The sequence below is a fragment of the Humulus lupulus genome, chromosome 4 (genome assembly GCF_963169125.1).
Source record: "Humulus lupulus chromosome 4, drHumLupu1.1, whole genome shotgun sequence".
Taxonomy (NCBI): Eukaryota; Viridiplantae; Streptophyta; class Magnoliopsida; order Rosales; family Cannabaceae; genus Humulus; species Humulus lupulus.
The window spans coordinates 210756140-210774689 of NC_084796.1; the positions used below are offsets into that span (position 1 = coordinate 210756140).

The following is an 18550-nucleotide window of genomic DNA, read 5'->3' on the forward strand; positions in this document are numbered from 1 at the left end:
TCTATTTTTTTTTATCACAATTAAGATACATGTCACAATACCTTAATAGAAATTTATCACTATACTTAGAATACTAAGCTATCAAGTAAATAACAATCCTAAGATGATAGTAGAATAATGTAAAACCCTAATTAGTTGGCCACCTAACAAGATCTCACAAGATTCATAGCATGTAATTAGAAAATAAGAAGCAATTTAATACAAGGGAATAGAAGGAATAAAATTTATCAATGCATTCAAGATCTAATGTTTAGGGTTTTGAAATAACCCATAACTAAAAAGAAAACTACTCCATAATCTAATTCATATTCACAAAAATAAATATTCAATGAAAATAAAAAAGTTTTGAGAAGAAAGAAAAACAAGATTGTGTTGGGGTTTTATGCCCTAATTAAAACTCAATTTCTTTGTAATCTCATTTATTATCCATAAAAGAATAGAAATCATTTTTTGACTTGGTCAATCACTTTGCTCACATATTTTATTTTCATGATTATTTGTTTAATATAAACTTCTATTAAATCCTGAGCATATAACTAATCGTATTTATAGTGGCGTAATTACAGTGAAATATAAATATGACTATATGTTCAAAAATAAGTTAGTCCTAAGATTAGTCAGTGCATAGGATTTACACTGACTTGCTAATCTACGATATGATCTACTTACACATCACAATGCTATGTTCTTTCCATAACATTAGCAAAGTAGATAAGATTAGATGTATTTGTTACATCGGACATGACCGATATTGACAATTGATAAGATAAGTAAACATACTGTTATTATCTATTCTAGTCATATCATATAGTTGACCATAGGTCAATTCAATCTCAATTCTGAGTGGATAGTATTCTAACTGATTGTATTATTTGAGTTCTTTGACTTGTTCGTTACCAGCTTACCCTACGAACTAGCCCATACTTACATCTTGGGAACTCGATAATATAATTGAGTGGGAGTGTTAATCATAGATATTAACGTCTATAGCTTCTGATGAAGAAGTGAAACTATGATTTCCTTTTAGTTTGGTTTGAGGTGTTAAATGATAGAGATCTCATTTCAGTAATTAAATTAGTTTACTGAAATATCATTTACAAGGAACTAAGTGTTTTAAGGATAAAATACAATGAGGGGTAAAACTGTATTTTAGTCCTATCTCATTGTAGACCGTCTATAGAGAATTGAATGATAATTATGGTTGTAACAATGGATAATTAATAGCGTATCTATATTTGTTATAGAGCATTCTATGAATTCAAGAGTGCAATTCTGAGTCTATAGTGGAGTCACGATGAATTAATAAGTTAGTAAATTTATTTGTTAGATATATGATAACTTATTGGAGCTTGATTTTATAGGCCCATGGTCCCCATTGTACCTTGGATAAAATCATCTAGATAGTCTCAATTAATTGATTTAATTATCAATTAGAATTATCAAAGTTGACCAGGTCAATTTTGGATAGTTTCACAGAGTTATGTACTTTAGAGAAAAAAAGAGAAATTAGGGCAGATTTATTAATTAAGATAAATTGGTATCTAAATTAATAAATAAGTTTAAATCAATGTTCAAATTATAAATAATTAATTTGATAAAGGATTTAAATAATTATTTAATTAATTAAATCAATAGAAAATAATACATGCCTTGATTTTAAGTCCAATTGGTTTATTGTCAAATGGGAAATTTCACAGGCCTAAAGCTCATGATAATTTCGACCCAGGGCTTCAAATTGGCTATTATTTTATTTATTTTTTAATTAAATTAAATGGCACAATTGAGTCTATAAAATGAGTGCTTAGAGAGAAGTCCAGACATACGACAAATAAGTTTAATCAATGGTAATCTGAAAGTTTTAGATTCTCTCTAAACACAAGTGCAAAAAAACGTCCTAATCTAGTGCTTTATAAAAAATTCACATATTCATAGGTTCATAAGAGAAAAGTCACTTATTATAAAAATCACGGTGGGGTCTTGCTAAAAACATGCAAGTTGGGCACAATAGTTTAAAAAGAAAAATAGAAGTTTTCATGCAAAGTTCTTAAAACAACCAAAGTTCAAGTCCCACTGATCAGTTTAGAAATTCCAAATTAACACAACATTATTAAAAGAAAATGGCGTTTAAATTGATCGTTTCTCGTCCATATGATGCCCCCACGCCATACATGCCACGATGATAGAACTCCCCACATCACCGCGTGTGCCATAGAGAAACCTATTTGCTACCTGGAAGGGAAAGTAAGGGGGTGAGCTAAAAGCCCAGTAAGGAAGTACAAACAACAAACAAGTAAATCACAACCAAACACATTCACATTCATACATCATAGCATCATTGTCATAATAGCGTCAATATCGTAAACATAAACATAAACATAATCACATCAACATTAACATCACCATCATCATCATCATTACATAACATCATATCCTTGTGAAAATGGCACGCTAACTTGTCCATGTCACCCTTGGAGGTAAACATGATCTCTGGTCCTTGAATAACCTCAGCGCGTCTGCCCTTTGAGCTACGTCTTCATATCCTTAGTAACTCGAGTTACATTTTCATATCCTTAGTAACTCGGGTTACGTCTTCATATCCTTAGCAACCCCTTTTTGATGTGTCGCGCTCATCACGCTAACATCCATTCATGTCATACAGCATTCAAAATGACATACAATCCAGTCACGTCATCATAACAAAACATTTCATAATTCATAAAACATAAATCATTACATTCTCATTCATACAAACGATCTTACCATTCACAACATAAACAAACAAAATTCTATCTAACCTCCTTGCCTCAGGTCCAAGCAAGGTAAAATGACAACTTCACAATGAGCCTATACCATAATCAAAATAACCTTCTTTAGCATCACATAAACTCTATTTTGCCCACTCATACAATCCCATGTGTGCATGGGCCATGCACACATGGTGAAGGTTATTCACAACAAGACATATTTACATATAAGGTCATAAAAGAATAATGCACATTCTATCCTATATTACATGCATGGTTTTGCTATAAAGATTATATGGTTGCATAATAGACATAATTTTTAACGTAAAAGTGAAATTGCATGTGACATGCATACGTGGGAACATTGTGTAAAAGTGGCATTAAAAATGATAATTCTACGCGTTTTACTTCTATCGTTATGAAAATAACAAAATTGTAACATGCTTTGATTACCATTATTTATCTCTTTAAAATTCTCAAGTTGATTAATCCTCCAAAGCATTATTTTATTTTATAAAATAATTTAATCAACCATTTAAAATATATATATAATTATTCCATTAATCACTTTTAATTTTCATAAAATAACAAAGACTAACAATTATGTAAAATACTTAAGGGCGGTTTGGTATGAGGAGTTCACAGTTTTCATATTACTGGGAAAGTTGAAGATGGTAATCTGATAGTTTAGAAATTTACATCATTGTGTTTGGTTGTGCACTGTAATCTTATCTATGATTCCTGAGAATATCACTTTCTGTGTTTAGTTGTGCATAGGAATCTGTTAAGTTTTCATATATTCAAAAAATTAATATATTAATATATTTCATCAAAATAATTTAAAAACAATTTTACTCATGAAATATTTTTTAACAGAATTAAAAAAAGATACATCTATTGAATACTAGAATCAAGTATAATTTTTAAAATTACAAAAATACCCTTATTTTATTTTTAATAATATTTTATTTGTTATTTTAAACTAAAGTAATGATATAAAGGTTTTACAAATCAATTTCTTTAAATAAACAAATATTATTTATCATTTTATAGTTTGATATGTATATTTGTTTTTATATTATAAGCTTCAAAAATAAAATAAGTCATTAACTAAAAAATTATTGGTTTAAGATTTTTTTTTTTAAAAAAATAATAATAATTTTGAAGTGTTTTACATTCCTGGGTATTTGAAAACCACTTGTCAGATGGGTTTCACTTGAACCTAGAATCATGAAAAGTTAAAACCCCTGGAGTGCAGATTCCCAGGTTAGAAAAACTCAAATCCAGTACAAAACATGGGAAAGTGTTCAAATTCTCATTCCCGTGTCCAGATTCCTGCATACCAAACGACCCCTTATAGTTTAACATGTTTACTTAGAAAATAATATTATAATTCAATTACCAAATTTATAAATTTAATGTGAGAAAATTTTAGTTTAGATGTGTAAGAATATATTTTTACTTGTGTTATTTTTTAAAGACTTAATTTAAAATAGAATAAATTCATATGTGAAAATCCAATGATTATTTTTATAAATATTTAACAAAACTTTCAGCTATGATTAAATTTATTTAAAAAATCACAAGCACCATTTCTCTCAATTAAAATTAAAGAAGACATAACTATTAATATAAACTCTCATAGTCATAATAAAAATACCACTTTTAATATTTTCATGGGTTAGGGTGTTGATTTATTTCATCATATACACAAAACTCCTTTTATTTTAAAGGGTTTATACTTTTTTGGACTCTGTGTTTTGTCCCATTACCTGTTTGGACCCTCTATTGGAAAAGCTTATACATGATCTTTATTTATTTTCATGTATATCTAATATTAAACAAATTAATACGAGATAGCCTAAAACATGTTTCTAAAATTGAATTCAAAGAGAAACAAATAATAGAATACTTACAGTATACGCAGCGGAATTAAGAGTCCTTCCTTCAGTTTCTCTAACTCTTGTATCCTCTCTGACGCAGAGTATTATCAAGAAACTGAACCGATCTTCCATTTTCTTCACAATCTTCCAATGTATCCTTAGAACCACCTAGACTAGTCTGGGCAATTCTCAACACATGAGATAGATATAGAGAGAAGAAAAGAAAATAACAAAGAGGTTTAGAAAATGACTTGTGTTTAGAGAGAATATAAAACTATCAGAAAATCTGACTTGAGACTTATCTGTCGTCACTGAAATCTTCTCTCTAAGCACTCCTTTTATAGACTCAATTAGGCCATTTAATTTAATTAAAAAATCAATAAAATAACAGTCATTTTGAAGCCCTAGGTCGAAATTATCATGGGCTATAGGCCCGTGAAATTTCTCATTTGATTATAAGCCCATTGGACTTAAAATCAATGTCTGTATTATTTTCTATTGATTTAATTAATTAAATAATTATTTAAATCCTTTATCAAATTAATTATTTATAATTTGAACCTTGATTTAAATTTATTTATTAATTTAGATACCAATTTATCTTAATTAATAAATCTGCCCTAATTTCTCTTTTCTTCTCAAAATTACACAACTCTGTGAAACTATCCAAAATTGACCTGGTCAACTTTGATAATTCTAATTGATAATTAAATCAATTAATTGAGACTATCTAGATGATTTTATCCAAGGTACAATGGGGACCATGGGCCTATGAAATCAAGCTCCAATAAGTTATCATAAATCTAACAAATAAATTTACTAACTTATTAATTCCTCGTGACTCCACTATAGACTTGGAATTGCACTCTTGAATTCATAGAACGCTCTATAACAAATATAGATACGCTATTAATTATCCATTGTTACAACCATAATTTTCACTCAATCCTCTATAGACGGTCTACAATGAGATAGGACTAAAATACCGCTTTACCCCTCATTGTATTTTATCCTTAAAACACTTAGTTCCTTGTAAATGATATTTTAGTAAACTAATTTAATTACTGAAATGAGATCTCTATCATTTATCACCTTGAACCAAACTAAAAGGAAATCATCATTTCACTTCTTCATCAGAAGCTATAGATGTTCATATCTATGATTAACACTCCCACTCAATTATACTACCGAGTTCCCAAGATGTAAGTATGGGCTAGTCCGTAGGGTAAGCTGGTAACGAAAAAGTCAAGGAACTCAAATAATACAATCAGTTAGAATACTAACCACTCAGAATTGAGATTGAATTGACCTATGGCAAACTATATGATATGACTAGAATAGATAATAACGGTATGTTTACTTATCTTATCAACTGTCAATATCGGTCCTGTCCGATGTAACAAATACATCCGATCTTATCTACTTTGCTAATGTTCTGGAAAGAACATAACACTGTAATGTGTAAGTAGATCATATCGTAGATTGGCAAGTCAGTGTAAATCCGGTACACTGACTAATCTTATGACTAACTTATTTTTGAAAATAGAATCATATTTATATCCCACTGTGATTACGTCACTATAAATAAGATTAGCTATATGCTCGGGATTTAATAGAAGTTTATATTAAAAAAATAATCATGAAAATAAAACATGCGAGCAAAGTGATTGACCAAGTCAAAAAATGATTTCTATTATTTTATTGATAATAAAATGAGATTACAAAGAATTTGGGTTTTAATTAGGGCATAAAAACCCAACACCCTCTATTTTGACAAATTACTTTTTAGATCCTATATTTTGTAAAATGGTTAAAATAGAACCCTAAACTCGATTTTGGTCAATGATTTCTCAACTAAAATCACAAATAATTTACCAAACTAGCAATTCAGAACAAAATTAAAATCATTCTGCTTAAAAACTGTGTTTGTTGACGCCGTTTTTCGTCAACAGATAAAAGAAGAGAGCACGCAAACAATTAAAGACAATGGCCAAAAGAAACAAACGAATCAAACACATGGTTTTTTACGTGGTTCAGCAGTTAAATCTGCCTAGTCCACGAGTCTCTGTTATTAACCTCAAGATTATCTCTGAACAATTCTTTAGCAAGAATTCTACAGAGTTTTCTCTCCAGGATCAGATTTTCGGTCTTTACAATGGTGCATGGCTTCTCTATTTATAGAGAAGGATGCAGAATACTATCCCACATATTTTGGGTAGTTACTCTTTTGTCAATAAAAATAAATGGCTTTAAATGCTTTTAATCAGATAAAAAAGGAAACGTCCCTGATGACCAGGGAACGCATAACTGACTAAATAATATCCCACGATTCTTGGGGATTTACATCAATTAATGAGGATTACATCTCATAGTTATAATACTTGTAGATATTCAAGGTGGTTATAGCATATCTTCAAGGCTCCAGCATTTCTGGTCTCATGTCATTGTGCGAGCCACTGACATCTCTCGAGCTAACGTTTCTTTCGAGATGGGATATCGAGCTCAAGAACCATGCTCCGAAGTTCCTGAAGATGAAGGTGTTCTCAGAGCTACCTTTCGAGATCGAGGTCATTTCGAGATCACCGCATTCGAGATCATACATCATACCTTGCAGGTTCGACTTACGATCCTAGATCACTCTAATCCTCACGAGACCACTTGTTGCGAACTCAGCTTTCGAGGTCATATTTACTATGGCTCGAAATCTGGGTATAACAGTGTTGTTATATTCAATTTTTTCTTTATCAAAATTGAGTTAAGGTTTCTATTTTAACCATTTTACAAAACATAGGGTCCATAAAGTAATTTGTCAAAACATAGGGTCCAAACAGGTAATGGGACAAAACACAGGGTCCAAAAAGGTATAAATCATATTTTAAAACACAACTTCACATTTTTATTAAAATTCCAGCAACTAACTACATTCTCCATATCACCATTTTTATGTTTAAAACTCAATATTTTCTCAAAAATAAAGAAAAAAATATGTAGGAAATTAATTGTGCAAAAATATCATTTCAATGCATCTTAAAACCTTCCATTTAATTTCTTGAAACATCAAAACATTAGCAAAATTATTTAAACATCCAAAACATTATTTTCATCATATACTAACCACTTAAACACCAAAAATCAGCAAGCTTAACAAAACAAAAGTCCATCTTTACATCATGCTTTCGCGAAATTTACATCATTACCATACATGTTTAAATCTATTAAATTAATTCACAAACCCTAGCATGTTCCTAATATGCATGGGTAACACAAAATCAACAACTTCATCATGCATTATACCCTTTTAACCAAACCCTCATGAATTAACTATTGAACCAAATTCTTCCACATGCATCCTAGCATGTTACTATCATTATTCATGCATACAATAATTTATTGATACATAATCTCATAAACATACTTATCAAATTTCATGGATTCAATCATCAAGAGTCCAAATTATTATTATACCAAAAATTCATATGGGGTCCTAGAGCACGGATCTATCATACAAATCACAATAACAATAACAAAACATAAATGGGGTTTCCAGACATGCATAGGCCGAAACATACATGTATAAAATCATAAAATATCATCAATAATCATACATAGCAAATCAACACCAAAACTCCTTCATGCATGATCAAAAAAAAATACCACCATCAAAATAATAGGAGCACAATCAACATATTATTACAATATTCATAAATCCTTAATCCCCCCAAGAAAACAACATTAACACATAGATAGAGGGAGGAATCCAATACCTTCATTGAGAGAACACAAGAACAAACACCCAAAAGGCAACCTCTCTTGAATACCCTAGGGTTTTTTTTTTTGAAAATCAAGATGGAGAAGAAGATGAACACCAACAATTAGAAACAACCCAGTCAACATACTAGAATTAAAAGGAAGAAATCATAAAGCAAAAACAAGAGTCATACCCTAGCTTGATCTCTTCTTCTTCTTCTTCCTTTCTTTCTTCTTCTCCTTCTCTCTCTAGATCACGCCTCTCTCTCTCTCTCTAAAATTCAGCAGCCCAAGAGCATCTGCTCTCTTCTCCAATTCATTCCCCCTTTATCCTAATCCTCTCATAATGGTCCAATAAAAAGAAAAGGTAAGTTTCCTATCTGTGTTTATTTGTCTTAATTTTTATTTATTTTGTTTTTATCATAATTGGTAGAAAATAAAAGATGATAACATCCTTACCAAAAATAACCTTTGTCTTCCAATTTTCATTTATTTTCTTAAAAAAAATAAATAGAATAATCCTCTTCCTTTCCCACTACACCATACACGGCCAATACCCCATTTCCCATTATTGTTTTTATTTTATTTGATTTTTCTAATTAATTCAATAAATCCAATAAAAGACAGCTTCAAAGTGTGTAGAAAATTCTACACATGTGCATCATACTACCATGCACTTGCACACACTCAAACTTTAGGGTGCATCATTACCTACCATGCACCTTAATGCATTCAACCAAAACTCAAATAATCACATTTTAAAAATAAATTAATAAATAACATTTAACAAATAATTTCACAAAAATTCTACCAAACAATTCTAACAATTAATTTAAATAAACAAACAATTAATTTAAACAAACAAACAAACAATAAAAATAATTCACCACACTTAACAATTAAATAAAATAAAACAACAAAATTCTAATAACTAAAAAAAAATATTTTTTGGTGCACTACAACATGTCCTTTTCTAAGCCTCTTATTTTGGTGCACACCCGCGCGCCTGCTTGCCTCTACGCGCGCACGCCCAGACAGTACCTGTCACGGGTACTGTTCATCAAAAAAGAAAATTTAATTATTTTTTTAAAAATTAAAGAAAAACAAAAATTGTGAAAATAAATTATTTATAATCAATACCAAAAATATCAAATTTGTTTTATCTTTAAAATTAATTTTTAAAAACAAGTATTTTTGTTAGTTGAGATTTAAATAATTAGATATTTTCTACAAAGATTCAAATTCAAATTTAAAAATAGACTAACAACCTAATTTTAAATCTTTTAATATATTATTAGAATTAAGATATCAGATATTTAAGATATTTTCTTTTAAATTCTTGATATTTTTATCAAATATTTATTTGAAAATATAAATATTTTTTTATTCTATAGTTTTTAATATTTAAATTATTTGAAATTTGAAATTTGTTAGTTAGATATTTTCATGGATATTTGAATTTTTTTAACTGTTTTAAAATATTTTAGGGTTGTTATAACTATTAATATTTTAATTTTTTGGTTAAAATATTAGCTTATAATTATAACAGCACAAGATATTTTTGAAAAACAGTTAAGATATTGATTTTAAAATTTAAAATTGGTTAAATTTTGAAAAATATCATTTTTTCAGCCAATTAATAACATATTTTTTTTAATAAATGGGATTTAAATTAACTTTGGTTAATTTTTTATAAATCCTATTTAATTTAAATTAATATTTTTCAAATTAACCTAAAACCAAGTTAATTGTTGATAAATGATATTTATATTAACCATTGTTAATTGTTGATAAATTTCATTTAAATTGACTTATTTTTGTAAAAATTTAATTAATTTGATTTTTTTTTTGATAAATTCTAGATAATTAATTATGGTATTTTTGCAAATGAAAAAAATGTGGTATTTTTGCATAAATTCATAGAATTGCTCATATAGTAACATGATTAGGCCCATCCAATTATAACATGTCTGTTTGCACTATATGTGGTATTTTTGCAATTGGGCTTAGATGCATATAGTGGCCCATATCTTTGTTAGATATATGTTTTTTGCAAAATAAAATATTCATAAAATTATAGGTTTTATTTGGGCCCATTTGAAAATGTAAAGTTGAAATTCCTCTATTGTGGGTGATTCCACTTGTGAATGCTCATTTGCTTTGCATGACTATAGTGGGTCAAATCAATTAATAACAATTAATAAAACGAAGGTTTAAAATCCTGTCTTATGGACCTTGTATGGAAGATTGGGGGCCTTTGTAGTGAGAACGACATACTAGACCCAGTCCTTCTCCATACAAGCCCAATTGTTAAGGCTCATTTACCTGAGTTGAATTTAATTGTATAGGTTCATTATATTAGTTAAACCTAAATATTGATTAGCAACAAATTAATTCTAAATTAATTAAATTTGTTTCAATGTGACACTTTATAATTAATAGGAAATTATAGGACTTTGATTTTAAAAAATTTAATCTGTTTAACTTTTTTTTTTTTGGAAAACCATAGTCATTAATTTTCTAAAAATAAATAATAAAAATACTATTTTTAATTTTATAATAAGCTTATTTTAAGAATTTTATTCGATCTCCACCATTGGTTTAACATAGTCAATAGCTTAATGGGGTCTCGATGCACTTTGATTCATCCCCCTATGGAAGGTGTTCATTAGTTATTTTTACAAGGTTAGATTTCGAAAGATAGATAATTGTAGGTCAAAATTCTACTAGACTCACCCCAACGGTGACTACTAGAACTAAATCTATGATTATCGAAACCGTGGGTCTAGCTCATAAAATAAGAGATTTTGTTTTCTTATTTTAATCAAATAGTAGGTTGTTAATAATGGCATCCATTATTAAATAAGTTTACAACTTTACTTAACTAGTGATATTTTTTACTTTCGTCAACCGGGACAAGGATTTCATAGATTAGTTAAAAACCTAAAGAAATAGAGATATGATTGTTTTTGGTATTTTTTTCTCATATCTTTCATATTTTTGGTATATGTTATGCTATTTCTTGAAATTTGTGTGAATAGGAGTTTTATTGAGCAAATGTAATTGATTTCTATTTTGTTGATAATTTGTAGTATAATTATGGCTGTGTCTACTCCCATCCTTTCTCAACTTTTGATGGAGAAACTCACTGGAGAAAACTTCCTTAAATGGAAGCAAAACATCAACATTGTGTTGATTGGTGACAACTCCAAGTTCGTCATGATCGAGGAATCCCTAGAAGTTCTAGCTAAAGGAGCTACCAAGTCTGTAAGGGACAAGTATGAGTGTTGGCAGACGGCTAATAACAAGGCGCGATATTACATGTTGACTAGTATGGTTGACACTCTCAAGACTAAGATGGAGAATGTTGAGACAGCCTACGAAATCATGGATCAGCTCCAAGACATGTTTGGTGCCAAGTCAGCGCAGACTCGTTTTGAGGCCACTAAGAAATATGCCAATGCTCAGATGGCTCCTTCTTAACATGTTCGCGATCACCTGATCAAGATGACAAACTACTTTCAAGAAGCTGAACTGCATGGATCCATAATAGATGAGGAAACTCAAGTTGGCTTAATTATCAACAGTCTCTCTCCAGCTTTCTTACCATTCACCACCAACTATGTGTTGAATAAACTCAATTATGGTCTGACGCAACTCATGAACGAGCTTCAGACTTTTGAGTCTATCATGGGTGGACCAAGTAAGGGAGGAGAAAAGAAGAAAACTACTACTACTGCTGCTGATCCAGCTAAGGCTGAAGCAAACCAAGCTTCGTCTTCGAAAGCTGGAAACAAGAGGAAAGGTAGAAAAAACAACAACCCCAAGCCTGCAAAGACGAGTGCACAACCAAGTGCACAGAAGCCTAAGGGGAAGAACAAGAAAAACAAGAAAGGTAAAGGTAAGTGTTTTCACTACAAAGAGAAGGGGCATTGGAAACAGGATTTCCCCAAGTTTCTAGCAGCTAAAAACAAAGGTAATGATTATAGTTCATTTATCTTAGAAACGTGTGTTTTAGAGAATGATAAATCAGTTTGGATTATTGATTCTTGATCAGTTTGGATTATTGATTCTGGATCTACCAACCATGTTTGCAACTCTTTACAGCTTCTTGAATCGTGGGAGGAAGTGGATGAAGGCGGCTTAAAGCTTAGAGTTGGGAACGGGTCGTTCATTGCGGTCCAAGCTAGAGGAAGAGCTCGTCTGATGTTCGAAAATAAATTTTTAATTTTAAATGATGTATTTTTTATTCTGGATTTTAGTAGAAATTTAATTTCTGTTTCCATGTTGCAATTAGAATGATTTATTATGACTTTCACAAGTTCTAATATATCTATTTCTTTCAATGGATCCCAATTGTGTATTGCATGTTTGGAAAACGGGCTTTATATTCTGTGACCTAACGAACCCCTCCCTCTTAACAATGATTTATTCAAAGTAGCTAAACCTAGGACCAATAAATGTCAAAAGACCAATAACGATAATATGATGTATTTATGGCACTTGAGACTAGGTCACATTGGCTATGATAGGATTCAAAGACTTACAAAGGATGGACCTTTGAGGGAACTCACCTTAGGTGAATTACCTGTCTGTGAATCTTGTCTAGAAGGCAAATTGACCAAGCGTCCATTCTCTACAAAGGGTGATAGGGCCAAAGAACCACTTGATCTTGTCCATTCAGATGTTTGTGGACCTTTGAATGTACAAGCCAGAGGTGGTTTTGAGTATTTCGTCACTTTCATTGATGATTACTCTAGATACTCATGTCTTTACCTAATGCATAGGAAATTAGAAACATTTTCAAAGTTTCAGGAATTTCTAGTAATGGCTCAAAACCAATTAGGTAAAACGTTAAAGATCTTACGTTCTGATAGGGGCGGAGAATATTTGGATATGCAGTTCTGAGATCATTTAACTGAACTTGGGATTTTATCACAACTTACTGCCCCAGGTACTTCGCAACAAAATGGTGTAGCAGAACTCTGGAACAGAAATTTATTGGAAATGGTTAGATGCATGCTTAGTTACTCAACTCTACCAAAACTTCATTCTGGGGACATGCAATTGAAACTATTATAGAATCTGGAATGGTCGTGAACCTAGTTTACACCATTATAGAATCTGGGGGTGTCCTGCCCACGTCTTGAGGGAAAAGGAGGGAAAGCTAGAACCGTGAACTGAAGTTTGCATGTTTGTTGGCTATCCTAAAGGTACTCGGGGTGTAATTTTCTATAGTCATTCAGAAAAGAAAGTGTTTACTTCTACGAATGCTACTTTTCTGGAAAATGACTATGTCCAAAACTTCAAACCTCGCATCAAAGTAGTTTTAGAGGAGATGGTTAAACAATTGACTCCAACCAATGTTCCATCATCATCAATGCGAGTTGATGATGAAATTCCCACTCTTCATGTCCAACTGACGCAAGTCGATTTAAATGAATAAAGTAACACTGTTCTTGAGCAAACAGTCACAGAGGCTCGTCGTAGTGGGAGGGTTTCTAGGAACCCAGTTCGTTATGGTTTGGATGGTGAAACCAATATGGTTGTTGGTGACACTAGTGATGATGATCCATTGTCTTTCAAACAGGCAATGACTAGCCCTAAAAAGGAACTTGTAGAGTCAGCAGCAGCAGCAGTAAAAAGTGTTATGGATCAAGCCTAAAATAAAGCCCAAAAGCCCAATAATATTTTGGGCTTAGTAAATTCAAAATCAGCCTAGGGAATTAGAGTTTGTTATTTTATGGTCAGTTACGATATTTGTGGATTAGGTTGTTATTTAGATAAGTAAATAGATTTTCCGTAACTTTAGGGTATTGTAACTTCTGACCTATTTTTGACCCAGTTATATTATGAATTTGGAAAAATAGTATTTCTAGAAAGTTGTAGATAATTGAATTAGCTTTCTAACAGTATCAAGATGGTCTAAATCAGAATCCTACAGCTTAGTTATGTTTATTTTACTACAGATGAGTATAGAATTACGAGATTTAGGGAGTTAGAAGTTAAGATTCTATTTTATTTAAATTTAAATTTGGATTATAGTTAGAATGAAATTAAGTATCTTTTTTAATAAAAGAAAGATCTAGAAACTCTAGAACCTTCCAAGAACCATAAAGAGCATGACACTTGTCATAATCATGTTTATTTAAGGATTTAATTATAAAAGAAAGTTCTAGAAACTCTAGAATCTTCCAGAACCACTAAGAGCATGACACTTGTCATAATCATGTTTATTTAAGGATTTAAGTATTTTTTTTAATAGGATAATTTCACTCCTCAAACTCTATAAATAGGACCTAGTGCTCAGCCATTTTCTTCATTCTTCAAGTACTTGATCAGAGCCTCCAAGGTGCTAGTGTTAGTATAGAGAGATACACTTGGGTTTGGGATAAAAACTTTATCATCTTAAGCTTTATAAACACTTGGGGAAGTGAGATATAGTGTGTTTTCAATATCGAGGTGTAGATCGGTTCTAGTACATTCAAAGGTATTCTTATTCTTAAGTTCATTTCTATATGATTCTTTAGTTTTCTATAGTTTTCATTCAGATCCTAACTCGTTGTTTCAATTATTGGTTAGGTATTTAAGTTCTTTGAACTTAAGGTGTCTTTTTGGTAAGTTTCTTCTTGGTGGTTTAGTTATATTCTTTTTATCTCTTTTCTTTAAAAATACTCACCATTCTTATTGTTTGTTTTAGGAGTGTTCCAAGTCCCGTCTTTGTTCTGAAATATCCTGGTGTTGGTAAGGAAAATAGGATAGTGTTTATATGCTTATATGTTATGATATGCTTATGTTATAATATGTTATATGTTATAATATATGATTATGTCTTGTAGTCCTTGAGGCTCATTGCTGCTTAGCTAGCAAACCTCAATGTATTTTGAGGCTTATAGTTGTTAGCTAGCAAACCCCAAATGTCTTTATGTTGCTTAGGGGCTTATAGTTGCTTAGCTAGCAAACCTCAATGTATTTTGAGGCTTATAGTTGTTAGCTATCAAACCCCAAATGTTTACCATGATCATGGGTTAGAGCTGTAATAGATGTTTTATAGTCATATGTTTATTAGTATATGATTTTGATATAGTCTTATGTTTATGTTTATGTTGTATGTGCTAGTAGATTTTTCCTTGCTGGGCATTAGGCTCATTCCTTTATTTTTATGTATGCAGGAAAATAGTTATGCCGGCGGAAGGATTCTTGGTAGCTTGGTTTGTGTATTGAGGATGGATGGATTGGATGGGCTGCGTGTCAATTCGCGGATGACATTATTTTTAGTTTCTTTTAATTATGTTTTTATGTATTTTTCTGCATTTAGCTTTGTAAACGATTTCATTTAATTTAAAGTTATGTTTTATTTTAAAACAATGGGATCCCATACCGCACATTTATGTATTTCAAATATTTAATTGGAAGTTTTTAATAAAGTTATGAATATTTCTTATGTATGTTCTATTCAAAGTAGTAGCTATGTCTAGTAGTTTTAATGGTCCAAGGTCTTAAAAATAGTTGGGTCATTACAGAACTATGGCTCGAAGCCATGAAACAGGAAATGGAGTCCATGTACTCAAATTCTGTCTGGGATCTTGTGGAAGCACCTAGTGACTTTAGGGCCATTGGGTGCAAGTGGATCTACAAGAAGAAACGAGGTGTTGATGGAAATATCAAGACTTATAAAGCTCGATTAGTGGCAAAGGGTTATACCCAAAGAGAAGGCGTGGACTATGAGGAAACTTTTAGTCCGGTAGCCATGCTCAAGTCCATTCGCATCCTCCTATCCATAGCAACCGCTCTCGACTACGAGATCTAGAAAATGGACGTCAAGACATCTTTTCTTAATGGAAAGCTTGACGAAGTCATTTGTATGGATCATCCAAAAGGATTTAAAGTAGATGGACAAGAAGGAAAAGTTTTGCAAGTTTAATAGGTCCATCTATGGACTTAAGCAAGCTTCTCGTTCCTGGAATCTTAGGTTTGATGAAATAATAAAAACCTATGGCTTTGAACAAAATATCGATGAGCCTTGTGTTTACCAACTGAAGGCAAATCAAATAGTGGTATTCCTGGTTCTATATGTAGATGATATCTTACTCATTGGAAACAATGTTAAGAAATTATCAGATGTGAAGAATTGGCTGAGCACTTAATTCTAGATGAAGGATTTGGGTGAAGCAGGTTATGTTCTAGGTATCCAGATCATCAGGGATAGAAAGAACAAACTCTTAGCTATATCTCAAGGAGCTTACATTGCTAAAGTGCTTGAACGTTTCTCAATGACAAATTCCTAGAAAGGGCGTCTCTCATCCCGCCATGGAATTCATCTTTCAAAGAAGCAGTCTCCCCAGACTCTTGAAGATGAAGATGCAATGAGAAAAGTTCCTTACGCATTTGCAGTTGGAGGTCTGATGTATGCCATGTTGTGTACTAGACTAGATATCTGCTATGTAGTGGGAGTAGTGAGCAGGTATCAATCAAACTCAGGACCGGAACATGGGATAGCAGTTAAGCATATCCTAAAGTATTTGAGACGGACTAGGGATTATATGTTAGTCTACAAGGGTGGTGTTCTGAACCCTGTAGGCTACACCGATTCAGATTTTCAAACTGATGTCGATGACAGGAAGTCTACTTCTGGAATGGTGTTTACTCTTGGGGGTGGAGTTGTGATTTGGAGAAGCGTAGAGCAGTATGCAATCTCAGATTCAACCATGGAGGCTGAGTACATAGCCGCGTTAGAAGCAGCTAAGGAAATAGTCTAGTTAAAGAAGTTCTATTAAAATCTTGGTGTTATTCCAGACATGGATAAACCACTTGTGTTGTTTTGTGACAATACTGGAGCGATAGCCAACTCGAAAGAACCTCGAAGTCATAAGAGGAGTAAACATATAGAAAGGAAGTATCACATTATTCAAGAATATGTGGCCAGGGGAGATGTGAAGCTTATGAAGATTGAAACTGAAGACAATTGCACATCCATTTACAAAGACACTACCAGAAGCTACATTTGATAAGAATATCAAGGAAATGGGATTAGTAGAATTAAGGCATTAGTTTCAATTAGTGCAAGTGGGAGTTTGTTGGGGTTTTATGCCCTAATTAAAAACTAATTTCTTTGTAATCTCATTAATTATCAATAAAAGAATAGGAATCATTTTTTGACTCGGTCAATCACTTTGCTCACATATTTTATTTTCATAATTATTTGTTTAATATAAACTTTTATTAAATCCCGAGCATATAGTTGATCGTATTTATAGTGACGTAATCACAGTGGAGTATAAATATGATTATATGTTCAAAAATAAGTTAGTCCTAAGATTAGTCAGTGCACATAATTTACATTGACTTGCTAATCTATGATATGATCTACACATCACAGTGTTATGTTCTTTCCAGAACATTAGCAAAGTAGATAAGATTAGATGCATTTGTTACATCGGACAAGACTAATATTGACAGTTGATAAGATAAGTAAACATACCGTTATTATCTATTCTAGTCATTTCATATAGTTGACCATAGGTCAATTCAATCTAAATTCTGAGTGGTTAGTATTCTAACTAATTGTATTATTTGAGTTCTTTAACTTGTTCATTACGAGCTTACCCTACAAACTAGCCCGTACTTACATCTTGGAAACTCGGTAGTATAATTGAGTGAGAGTGTTAATCATAGATATGAACATCTATAGCTTCTGATGAAGAAGTGAAACGATGGTTTCCTTTTAGTTTGGTTCAAGGTGTTAAATAATAGAGATCTCATTTCAGTAATTAAATTAGTTTACTAAAATATCATTTACAAGGAACTAAGTGTTTTAAGGATAAAATACAAAGATGGGTAAAACAGTATTTTAGTCATGTCTCATTGTAGACCGTCTATAGAGGATTGATTGACAATTATGGTTGTAACAATGGATAATTAATAGCGTATCTATATTTTTTATAGAGTGTTCTATGAATTCAAGAGTGCAATTCCGAGTTTATAGTGGAGTCACAAGGAATTAATAAGTTAGCAAATTTATTTGTTAGATTTATGATAACTTATTGGAGCTTGATTTCATAGGCCCATGGTCCCCATTGTACATTGGATAAAATCATCTATATAGTCTCAATTAATTGATTTAATTATCAATTAGAATTATCAAAGTTGACCAGGTTAATTTTGGATAGTTTCACA

General features: G+C 31.4%; 1 long non-coding RNA gene across 1 annotated transcript; it reads right to left on the reverse strand.

The window, feature by feature from the left end:
* Positions 1-6669: 6669 nt before the first annotated feature.
* On the reverse strand, positions 6670-8746 carry LOC133831171 (uncharacterized). The gene is made up of 3 exons (XR_009892427.1): positions 8569-8746; positions 8392-8446; positions 6670-7332 (listed from the first exon to the last, which is right to left on the reverse strand). It is a non-coding gene; the product is annotated as an uncharacterized LOC133831171 (long non-coding RNA).
* Positions 8747-18550: the final 9804 nt, after the last annotated feature.